Source organism: Cibotium barometz, chromosome 17 (genome assembly GCF_041138505.1).
Source record: "Cibotium barometz isolate CiBa-2024 chromosome 17, ASM4113850v1, whole genome shotgun sequence".
Taxonomy (NCBI): domain Eukaryota; kingdom Viridiplantae; phylum Streptophyta; class Polypodiopsida; order Cyatheales; family Cibotiaceae; genus Cibotium; species Cibotium barometz.
In genome coordinates, this window is record NC_141062.1 from 12,955,283 (window position 1) to 12,967,461 (window position 12,179).

The window sequence follows — 12,179 nt, forward strand, 5'->3', positions numbered from 1 at the left end:
ACCACGGGGGAACGTAAAGTCGTCTACACAAAAGCCCAACGAACGCCTACCAATGGGAGTAGCGGTGTCTACGATGGCCCGGTGGTAGTTAAGGAAATAGAACTAGCAGATCCAGGTGAGGAGTCTAAACCAGTTTTTATTGCTCAAGACCTCACCAAGATGGAAGAAGCTACACTTAAGATGCTTCTTAAAGAATTAAAGGACATATTTGTTTGGACATACCATGATATGAAGGGTGTTCCACCCTCTGTGGTGCAACACACAATTCTAATGATTAGCACTGTTAAACCAGTCCAACAATGTCCTTACCCAATGAATCCTAAGTATGCAAAGATTGTACAAGAGGAAATTGAAAAGCTTATAAAATGTGGATTCATATACCCTATTGAGTACTCAGAATGGGTTTCTCCGATAGTCATTATACCAAAGAAAAATGGGAAACTCAGAGTGTGCATTGATCTCAAAAAGGTTAATGCAGCCACCAGAAGAGATCATTACCCCTTGTCGTATTCGAAACATGTGCTTGAAAGAGTTGCAGGCAAGGAGGCTTATAGCTTTTTAGACGGGTACTTTGGTTATAATTAGATCATTGCAGTAGAGGACCAAGCTAAAATAGCATTTATAACGGAGTTTGGAGTGTTTGCCTTTCGCATCATGGCCTTTGGCTTAACCAATGCACCTGCAACATTCCAACGATTGATAAACACAGCCTTTAAGGAATATCTAAGGGACTTTTGTGAAGCCTTCTTAGGTGATCTTTGTGTTCATTCCTCTTGGGAGGAGGACGAGCACTTGATGTGTTTACGAAAAGTATTTGAAAGGTGTAGATTATATCGCATCTCATTGAATCCTTTCAAATGCCAATTCTGGGTTAAACATGGAGTTATTCTAGGGCATATAGTGTCCAAATATGGGATTTCCACCAACGAAAGTAAAATCAAGGTCACCACTAACTATAAGGGAGTCCAGCGCTTTATGGGCCATGTTGGTTATTATCAAAGGTTTATTTTATTCTTCGCTAAGATAGCTCGACCATTGTACAAGCTTCTCATCGAGTTTATTTGGACCGAAGATTGTGATCGTGCTTATGAGTTATTAAAGAAGGCCCTGGGGTGAGTGCTCTAATCTTGCGAATGCCTAATTGATATTTAATCTTCCATGTGCATATTGATGCATCAAACTTTGCTATTGGGTGTGTACTAACTCAACCTGGAGAACATAAACTAGACTACCCCATTAGCTTTGCCAGTCGCCAGTTGAACGATGCTGAAATGAACTACACCACTACGGAGCGAGAAGGGTTGGTAATGATATATGCAGTAAAGAAATTTTATTATTACCTTCTGGCCACCAAGTTTGTTTTCTATGTAGATCATCAAGCATTTTTGTATATCTGGTGAACAAACCATGCCACAGGAAGAATCACACGATGGGTCTTGAGTTTGATTTCACTGTTGTTGTGAGATTTGGCAAAAAACATGTCATGGCTGATCATTTGTCTCGCATACCTAATGGTGAAGCTCCTACGGGAGTTGATGATGACTTACCTGACACTTCCTTGTTCATGGTGGAGACAATGCTTGAATGGAGTGAGAATATTGTCAACTTCTTTGTTAATGGTTTTCCACCCAAAGAGCCTCGTAAAGATCTAGCTAGAAAGCTGATCAAGGAATGTGAACCTTATTGCCTAATGGCTGGGACTCTTTATAAAAGAGGAAAGGATGACGTTCTTAGGCGTTGTGCCCGCCGATACGATGAGTAGCTCCACCTCCTTTTGTTGCCTCCTCAAGAAAAAATGAGAGAGAGAGAGAGAGAGAGAGGAAGCTGCATCTCTATGCATATAGGCGCTTGCCTTGCCGATGGGCTTTGTGCTGTTGTTTTGTTGTGTGACTGCCTGGGTTGCTGCGCAATCATGAAGAGAGAGAGGTTGCTGCTGCACCTTGTTAAAGACAAGAGAAATGGTGGCTATGGTTGCGTGTGGCTTCTTCGCTAGTGGCTTTAGAGCCCTTGTGTGGTGTGTGTCTCCCAGGTTCGATCCATGCTATCGCACCACTATATCAAGGGCTTCTTGCTAACTGTGCTGTGCTTGTAGGCTACCAAGAGAAAGAGAGTGAAATTCCTTGTTGCTACGCACAGGTTGGAAGAGAGAGAGAGAGAGAGAGACAGAGACAGAGAGTGAGAAAGAGAGTGAAATTCCCTGCTACGCACAGGTTGGAGAGAGAGAGAGAGAGAGAGAGAGAGAGAGAGAGAGAGAGAGAGAGAGAGAGAGAGAGAGAGAGAGAGAGAGAGAGAGAGAGGTATTATCGTCGGTAGAATGCAACACGATGGGAGCTTCACCAGGGAGTAGAGCTTGACGATGGCATTGAGCTTCACAATGTGACTGTCAGTTTCCCTCCAATAGTGTTGGCCCGCTGCTCTCCCCATCCCTTCTCCTCCACACACACAGACCACTCAGCTCGCTGTAAAATCTTGATAAGGTCATCCCTTTACCAAAAAAAAATAAATTTATAAGGTTGATTAACCTTTGAGGGCCCGTGGCCCCGTTCATATGGCGAAGATGAGAACCAAGGCTCTGATACCAATGTTACGCTATGGTTGCGATGCAGCGAAGATGAGAACCAAGGCTCTGATACCAATGTTACACTACGATTGCGATAACTCAATGTTATGCTACGGTTCCAACAACTCAATGTTATGCTACGGTTGTGGCAACTCGTCAAGATGACGGAGGAGTAGAGCTTTGGATCACCACCCAACCATAGAGGGAATGGAGATAACGTTTCCCACCATTGTCAGGTATGTATGGTGGCTTTCCTGCCCACACATACCCGATTGCCCGCGGAACTACGCCCGGGTGCCCTCTCCTCTGAACCTCGGCTTGCTTGCCACCCACGCTCCAGTGGTGGGCGATCTTGGAGTTTGGTCGAGCTCCCCGTAGCCACCACTAACGAGCTACGTAACAGCATGCGTACTTAATGGCTAAGTATGCATGCTAGTACTGGATATACGTGGCTCCTAATACTGGGACTTGGAGTGTTCATGATTTTGGGATAGGTGATCACCAATAGAAGAAACTCCTAGGATTATTTGGCACTTATGTTGAGGTGGATATGAGACATGTAGGGCATCCCTGGTCATCGTTGTAGTCTAGGAGTGTTCGGGCTCATTGGTACATGTCATCCTCATCTAAGTATCACAGCCATGGTGTGAGGAGGTTTATGATAATGATGTGACACTACTTGTGTGATATGGACATATGATATATGCATGCTTTGGAAAGAATAAACTATATGGGCACTACTTGTGTGAGGAGGTTTATGATAGTGACATGACACTACTTGTTGTGATGTGTGATATGGACATATGATATATGCATGTTCTGGAAAGAATAAACTATATGATGTATGTTTTTCTCTTTTATGAAAGGACTATTTTTAGAGGAGTGTGTGTGAAACTTATCTTAAGTGGTGTCTGTGAGCAAAGTGGTAATTTTAATTATAGGTGCATAAGTTCATACCGTCTCCATAGGTCCAGTGGAGGGTAGAAGGGTAGACCCACAGGATTGGATGGAGCTAGGCTGAGCCTATGGATTTGGGTTAAGTAGAAAAGGAGAGAACACTAGAAAGTCAGAGTGGATCCAAGTTGTGGCTACTTTCCAAAACAAAACAAACTTGTGTTTTTTAGAACGAGAAAAACCTAAGAGTAGCTTAGTCTAGCAATAATGAACAGGGATAGAAGAATTGTCTTTATGATTGAGGAGTCAAGTTATCTTGTAGCCTCAAGCCGCTCAAGGAGCTACTCGATGTCACTTGCTTGTGAGAATTATAAAGGGAAAAACACTTGGGGGAATCATTCACCTTTCATCTGTTGATGTCACTTTCTTGTGAGAATTATGAAGGGAAAACACTTGGAGGAATCGTTCACCTTTCATGTATGAGGATTGTTCTAATTAGACTAAGAAGAGTCGACGGAATAGCCAAATGTTAGGATATTATGATATAAGGTCATGAATGCATCGCTCTACTCTTAATGTGCTTCCACTACCATAGATAGAGGGGTAGGGAGTCTCATATGCATCCTACTTGATGACTTGGCATGGTGCCAAGTCATAAGTCATATCTTAACCACATGGCCAACATCCAAGCTTTAAGTAGGAATTATGGGGTGTTTGAGTGCTCAACACAATGCCTACTTCATACAAGAGGGCCAATAAAGCAACCTATCAACCACCACTAAGTGACAGTGGAAAGGGTGGATAATTGCTCATGTATGCGTGTACACATGAATGATGCAAGGCACATTGGGGCACAATGCACAAATGATAGTGACAAGGGCGGATAATTGCTCCTATGTATACACATGATGATGCAAGGCAATAGGGGGCATAGTGCACAAGCTATAAACAATAGAGGATGACATTACATCTCTCTTTTTGTGCGAAGATGGTTTGTGGTGGCGAATCTCACACACACACACACACACTCTCTCTCTCGCTATACACACACACACACACACACACACACACACACGTGTGCATGTGTGTGTGTGCACGTGTGCATGTAGGAGCTTTTCTCTCATATACTCAAGTAAGCCATGGCTGTATAAAAGATTTTCTCTCACACATACTCAAGCAAGACATGGTTACATAGGAGCTTTTTTCCTCTCCTCTCTCTCTCTCTCTATCACATACTCAAGTGTGAGACATGAAATAAGGAGAGTATTTATTGTTTATAAGGGAGGAGGGTATACCTTACGAGTATCTCTCTCTCAAACTCTTGAGGTGAGCATGCTAATGCCTTCTTCTTCCTTGGGCAATGTTAGTCTATCCCATGCCAGCCAAGCTAGAGTCTTCTTACCAGAGTTGCCATTCCTCCATAGAAACTCTCTGATGGGTTTTATAATCTTCTGCCCAATGACTTTTTCCAAAGTCTAATATTGGACTTAAAAACATAATATATGCATTTAATAATGTATTACAGATGTGGCAACTCTATCATGAAATGGAACTCTAATACCCTCCCACTTCCTAAGTTTCTATTGAAACATGTCCAAAGCCCAGTTAGTAACCTGTTTGTTTAGTTACATCCACTCCAAATGGTACCCCAAGGTGCCTAAGTATCTGTCCTCTTCTGATGACTTCACAGCCCCATCTCTCAAGGTAAAAGCTATAACTTATGATTTCTGACTTATGAATATTGCATTTGGATCCTGAGGCATCAGCAAAGTCTTGAATGGTCCCCAATGCTCTCTTAACATTCTCATTATTTGCTTGCAAAAATAAAAGTGAATCATCAACAAAACACTGTATTATCAACTTCTCCCCATTATTCAGCTTCAAGCTAGTAACTCTTCTTTCCATAGAGGCAAATTCCAAAGCCACAATCAAAGGGTGAGAAGCAATAGCAAACAGTAAAGGGGCAAGGGGACAACCCTATCTCACCGATCTATTTACTTCAAACCCTCCAACAATCTTGGCATTTAGTAAAAGAGCTTAGATTGATCTCCAAAAGTGAGGTTATATATACATGTAGCCATCCTGATCCCAAACCCTAGTTTGTCCATCACCCTGGCACAACAAAAGACCAATGAAATCTATCATATGCTTTCTCTAGATCAACTGCATCATAATACATTTCTACCTTGTCATCAAAGCCAAGTCTCTGCCCAACATTGTAGCATATATGTTATCATATATAGACTTGCCCTTGATAAAGCCATGTTGTCTCTTAGAAATAATATCCTGAAGAGTAGGAGTAATCCTGATGGCAATGACTTTAGCTAGGACTTTGTAGATCACAGTCATTAAAGTAGTTGGTCTCTCACAAGCAAACTCTTTGGAATAAGCTTGATTAATCCCTCCTTTAAGTCCCTTTCCAAATTGCCTGTTCTAAAAGCTTCTTTACAAATTCTCCCAACAATATCCTTCAGGGAAGGTCAAAAAGCTATGAAGAATTCTACAGAGAGCCCACCCCAGCGTAGTGATTTTTCCTTTCCCAGTTTTTGAAGAGCATCCCAACATTCATCTACTTCAATATCCCTCTCTAGCCATCTAGCCTTGTTCAAAGTCAATCCTTCTATTTTTTAAATCAAGCATTTTGTTTTCAGCTTGATATCTCTTTGTAGACCAGTCCTCCCCTAGGCTCAGACTAGACCCCAGAAATTTTACCCATCTCTCAGCTATCATTCTAATGCCCTAAACCTTATGTCCCTTCTTATCCAACACTTTCCCCATCACTTCTTTGTATCCTTTAGTCTCATTCAGTCTAAACAAATACCTTTAGTCTCATTCAGTCTAAACAAATACCTTCCAAGTGTCTTTTTACACCTAAAAGTTTTCCATTTGTCTCTACTCTCAGCTTTCCTAGAGCATTTTCTCATCCTCCACTTTCAGCCCTGCTTGACATTTGAGATACCAAATAACCTCTTCTTCAGACAACTTCCCAGTCCATCTTTTTTTTTTATATAATTGGCCAAGAAGATCACTCCATCTCTCTCTTTCTTGCCTCTTCTCCTCAGCTCTCAATTTACCCACTCTCCTAATTATCCCTTGTATCTCATTAGCAAAGAGTCTCCAAGACCCTTATGAGACCCTTATGAGGTTCTCCTTTTCAATCTCTCTATAGCTTCTTCAATTTGTGATCAAAACAGTCATCTCTCAACAATGAATTATTAACTCTCAATTTCCTAGTTGGAAATCTATTCAAATCATCCTCATCCCAACCCTTGGTGTGCCACCTCCATCTAAGAGGCATATGATCAGATAATGCAATACTAGAATCTATTGAAATCCTAAGAGTATGAGGAACCCAAGTAGCATGTTGTTTGAACAACACTCTATCTAGCTTGGATGAAGATCCAAAATACTCTAGGCTGAAATACGTGTGTCCTAGATCCAACCCCCAGTCTCCCATTTCCCATCCATCCCTTAAACCCAATCTCCCTCTCAAACTTTCCCACTGCCTCTTCTCATGGCCCATCAACACAGAGCTCCCCCCACATCTATCTCCACCATGTTGAAATATGCCATTATAACACACTGCTTCTGAATATTCAGGTTATTAATCCAATCCCATGTTTCACTTCTTATTTTGTGATTAGGAGTCCCATACAAGTTAACCAGCCATACCCTCTCCTCTTGTAACAAAATTTCTACCACTAATATCCTCCTATTAGGATGATTAGCAACTATAGTAGGCATTAGAGATATTTTAATAATGAAAATAACTCCACTATATCCTCCAACCAACCCCCCATATACCACAATCCAATCCCTAAACTTATCCCTCCTTAGCAACTCATGCCCAAAAAGGTTCTTGGACATCATAGATAGATAAATCCCACTCCTTTATTAAATCCCAAAAAGCCAAACTCTTGCTTTTATCTGTAATGCCTATAATGTTCCAGGTGCATCCAGAGATTGTTCATGTTGAAGCAGTCTCAAAAACTATATCTACTTCCCCTTTCGCCCCACTAGGTTCATTTTCTTTATGAATCATTTTCCAGTCTTCATCAACCTACCAATTAAATTCTTGAACAGATGATGACTCACTTTCCTCTTCCCCTAAAGGATTGGAATAAAGAATAGAGCTCCCACTCTGAGAAGGTTTGCTTCTTGAAATGATCTTGGAACCCTCACCAATAGTACCCTTCCTTGCTTCCTCCCTAGCTTGTCTAACGGTGACCTTACCGTTAACTCCCTTCCAAGCCAAATCACACGATGGTTCAGTATTAGTCCGTACAACCCCTTTTCTTTTATTCCCTTCTTTGACCCCCTTATCCACTATTTTTGTAGGCATGTTCCTTTGTCTTTTCCTCCATCCTCCTCACCTTTATCTTGTGTTTCATTTTGTCCTGCTCCTACACAGTTTCTAGCAATATGACCAAACCCCCCGCATTTAAAGCATGCTTTCGAGAATGAACCAAATTTAAGAGGGAGGTCAAGTTTTCCAATCTCCCCTAGATCCACTTCTATAGTTTTAGGAATCTCTTCTAATGTATTTTAGGAAATACACACGCTATTATCTTGCCTACCTAACAAATCATCATATATACAACACCAACCCAATAGCTGCCTCACTATTTTCCTTAACACAGGTATCAACCAGGGTGGTAAACCCACTATTTTAACCCAGACTGGGATAGGCCTCCACTAGACTTTTATTTATGTGAAAAGAGGGCTGAAAGGCATTGCTTGAACTATTTTATGATTTAGAAATAAAGGGGCTTTAGCAAAGAGTTTAGAAACTGCCTACCCTTTGATGAACAAAACATTGTAAAAACCTTTTCCTAAATAGAAGACTTGTGAAACTACATTCTCATGAAATATCTCTTCCTACAACCATTTACCTATTTCTACTCTCGAAGGTGGCTTATGAGAGCAAAACAGAATACCACTGCAAAGCGAGAATAGACCAGCCTGATCCTTCACCAACTCAGAAGATACTTGCCAGCATACCTTACTACCCCTTGTTCTCGGTTTTTGAGGTTGTCCTCCAACCCTCCCAAACTAACCACTCCGGCGTCAACTTCTTATGCTCCCTCTCCTCCACTTGCTAATCATAGGGTCGCTTCATCTCGTCAATGCATTCTTCTCCCCACATCTCATCGGTGCATTCTTCTCCCCAATCTCCCCATCCCCCTTCTTGGTCTTGAAACTCCATCGGCCACTCCCCCTCCATGCATGCGAGCCTCCACTACGTCTCCGTACTAGGACATGCACCACACACGTGTAGAAAATACCCTCCTAAATTCCACTCACATTAATGATCGCTCCTTGTCGTTGCCGTCGCTCCTTAGATCTTTTCCTTTTTCTCTTTTTAAAAGCTTTAATAAGTAAGGCTTATACTAGCTAGGCTAGCTAAGGAGGCAATCAAACAAAAAGGGGCTAGCCGCGATAGTGCACAAAGTGAGTAGAGAGAGAGAGAGAGAGAGAGAGAGAGAGAGAGAGAGAGAGAGAGAGAGAGAGAGAGAGAGAGAGAGAGAGAGAGAGAGGTATAAGGCGATGGCGGCGACCACTGCAAAAGGAAGAGAGCGAACAAAGGAATGGCTGGCAATGACACAAAACGCAAAGAGAGAGGAGAGAGAAACTAGCCATTCCCACCACCTGGCTTCTTCAACAAAATCCAATGAAAAAGGGAGAAAGAATAAGAAAAGGGAACCGATAGCGCACATAAAAACAGACCATTGTTTTTTTAAAGATAAATGATTAAAAGAAAAATATGCTCTCCATATTGTCGAATTCTGAATCTTCTTCAGAATTGAAATTAGAAGAATGATTCTCAAACCCAACTCATTCCATCCATGTCTTCTGATCTTGAAGAGGTTGAGAGAGGTGAAAGGTGATTAAGTGGTTTTGCAAGGTGGTTTTGGGAATGGTGGTGAAGGAGAGGCCTTAACCAATGATAAAGGACGTATTACCCCCAATGGTCCCCAGAAACATGTAAATCAACCTTTGCACTTCTGCATTAATTTTTGACAATGCCTCATTTCTTCCTTTGTTGAAGCTCTTATATTTACCAAAAACCAATTCCTTGGCCTTCTTTGCTCCAAATAATTACGTAAAAATTTGCTTTTGAATTTTTCTTCAAAAATCCTTCTCCTTGAGTGATCCTCCCCCAAATCTCAAATACCATTGGAGAAAAAAATTCTAACTCTCAAGCACAAAAATTAGAGCATAGCATAGACTTGCAAAAATTAAAAGCATAAAAATTAATATAAACAAAATTAAATAAACAAGAGAGCTAGAAAATAGCGAAGAGATCATCATTGACACAAGATTGGGTTAAATCTCCCTTGGATGAGTGGCCCATCTTACCACTCATCCATATTTATATGTATTAAAAGCTTGCTTTTCAAAAGGACAATTCCAAAATCAAAAGAATAAGAGCTTTTGAGTTTTTGTGCATTAGAGCTCTTGCAAAAATATAGCAAGCTACAAATATAAATTCTTCGACCTACCAAAAGCGTAAAATACTAATTGGTATGTACAAAGGTTTGAGGCCTTAGCCTTACAAAAATATTAATGCCAATATAAAACCATAATAGGTGTTCACATGTCTTCCAAAATATCTCATAGGGATCCAGCACATGTTCTATCCGCAATTAACACATGTTCTATCCGTAATTAACACATAATCTACCACTTAATATTACCTACATCCAAAATAATATTAGTCAACACACACAGCTGATTAACCACATTGATCTTAACTATATCATACTAGTGCATAGCTGATTAAACATATTAATCCTTCTAAAAGGTACATCTAAAATAAAATATCTCAAAATAAAATAATGGGCATCTCCGTAGAGGTTATGACTAACAATTTCGTTCTAAGAGAGTATGTGTCCATGTATTACTTGAGTGGAAGGCTAGACCCATGGGATTAGACGGTGAGCCTATAGATCTGGTCGAAGTAGATAAAGGATATAAACCATTGGAAAGTGGGTGGTAGGGTGGACCCAAGCTTGTGGATACTTTCTAAATGAAACTAAAATTGTTTGAAAAAAATACTTTAAATCTTGGAATAAACTAGAACTAGATTTTTAGAACATAAGAAAGTAAGTAGGAATGTGTCGAGGCTGTCAACCTCATAATCGAGGAGTAAGACATTGGTTAAGCCTAGAGAGCCACCAAATCACCTCTTACTTGTGAGAATTATGAAGGAGACATGCATCCCAGCAGCAGAGGAATCATATGCATTTCCTAGTGTAAGGATTTTCTAGTGCAACTACAAAAAGCGTGTTACTAAATAGCCTAACGTTAGGCCATTATTGTATGAGGCCCCTAGGTGAGACTCTCCACCCTCGATCGAGTCTTTGGCTATAGTTATATCTAATAGATATAGAGGGTAGGGTCCTTATACTATGCATGGACCGTGACCCATGAACTTTTGTAGATCCCCATGTTTTGAATATATCTACTATGATATATAGCATAGACTAGGGCAAAGTTACACTAAAGAATTGCTATATAGTACATTATAGGCTATAGTTGCACTTAAATCTTGCAATTAAAGCTTATGTTATATAGCTATAGTTACACCAAAAAAAAGAGAGAAAATATTGCTACTAGTTTTATATTACTGTTGTGTTAGATAGCAAAGAGATTGTGCCATATAGCTTACACTATAACAAATAGCAAAGAGATTATGCTATATAGCTCACATTAGAACAAATAGCAAAATATTGCTACTAGCAAAAGAGATTGTGCCATATAGCTTACACTATAACAAATAGCAAAGAGATTATGCTATATAGCTCACATTAGAACAAATAGCAAAGAGATTGTGCTATATAGCTCACACTAGAACAAATAACAAAGTTGTGTTATATAACTTACAATAGAACCAATAGTATAGCTATAGATTGTTGATGCGCTCAATAGCACATCATGTATATGCATGCTCATTGTAGCACAAAACTATGCTATATAACATAGACTAGGCTAAAGTTACACTACAAAAGTACTATATAGCACAAAGACTATGCCATATAGCACATAATGAGCTATAGTTACACTTAAAGCCTCTACTATATAACGACTTCAATATCCCTCTCCAGCCATCTAGCCTTGTTCAGAGTCAATCCTTCTATTTATTAAATCATACATTTTGTTGTCAGCCTGATATCTCTTTGTAGACCAGTCCTCCCCTAGGCTCAGACTAGACCCCATGCCTAACACCACTGACCTTACCTTTAACTCCCTTCCAACCCAAATCACCCAATGGTTTAGTATTAGTCCCTACAACCCCTTTTCCTTTATTCCCTTCTTTGACCCCCTTATCCACTATTTTTGTAGACATGTTCCCTTTGTCTTTTCCTCCATCCTCCTCACCTTTATCTTTTGTTTCATTTTGTCCTGCTCCTACACAATTTCTAGCAATATGACCAACCCCCCCACATTCTCCCCTAGATCCACTTCTATATTTTTAGGAATCTCTTCTAATGTATTTCAAGAAATACACACGCTATTATCTTGCCTACCTAACAAATCATCATACATACAACACAAGCCCAATAGCTGTCGCTATTTTCCTTAACACAGGTATCAACCAAGGTGGTAAACCCACTATTTCAACCCAGACTGGATAGGCCTCCACTAGACTTTTATTTATGTGAAAAGAGGGCTGAAAGGCATTGCATGAACTATTTTATGATTTAGAAATAAAGGGGCTTTA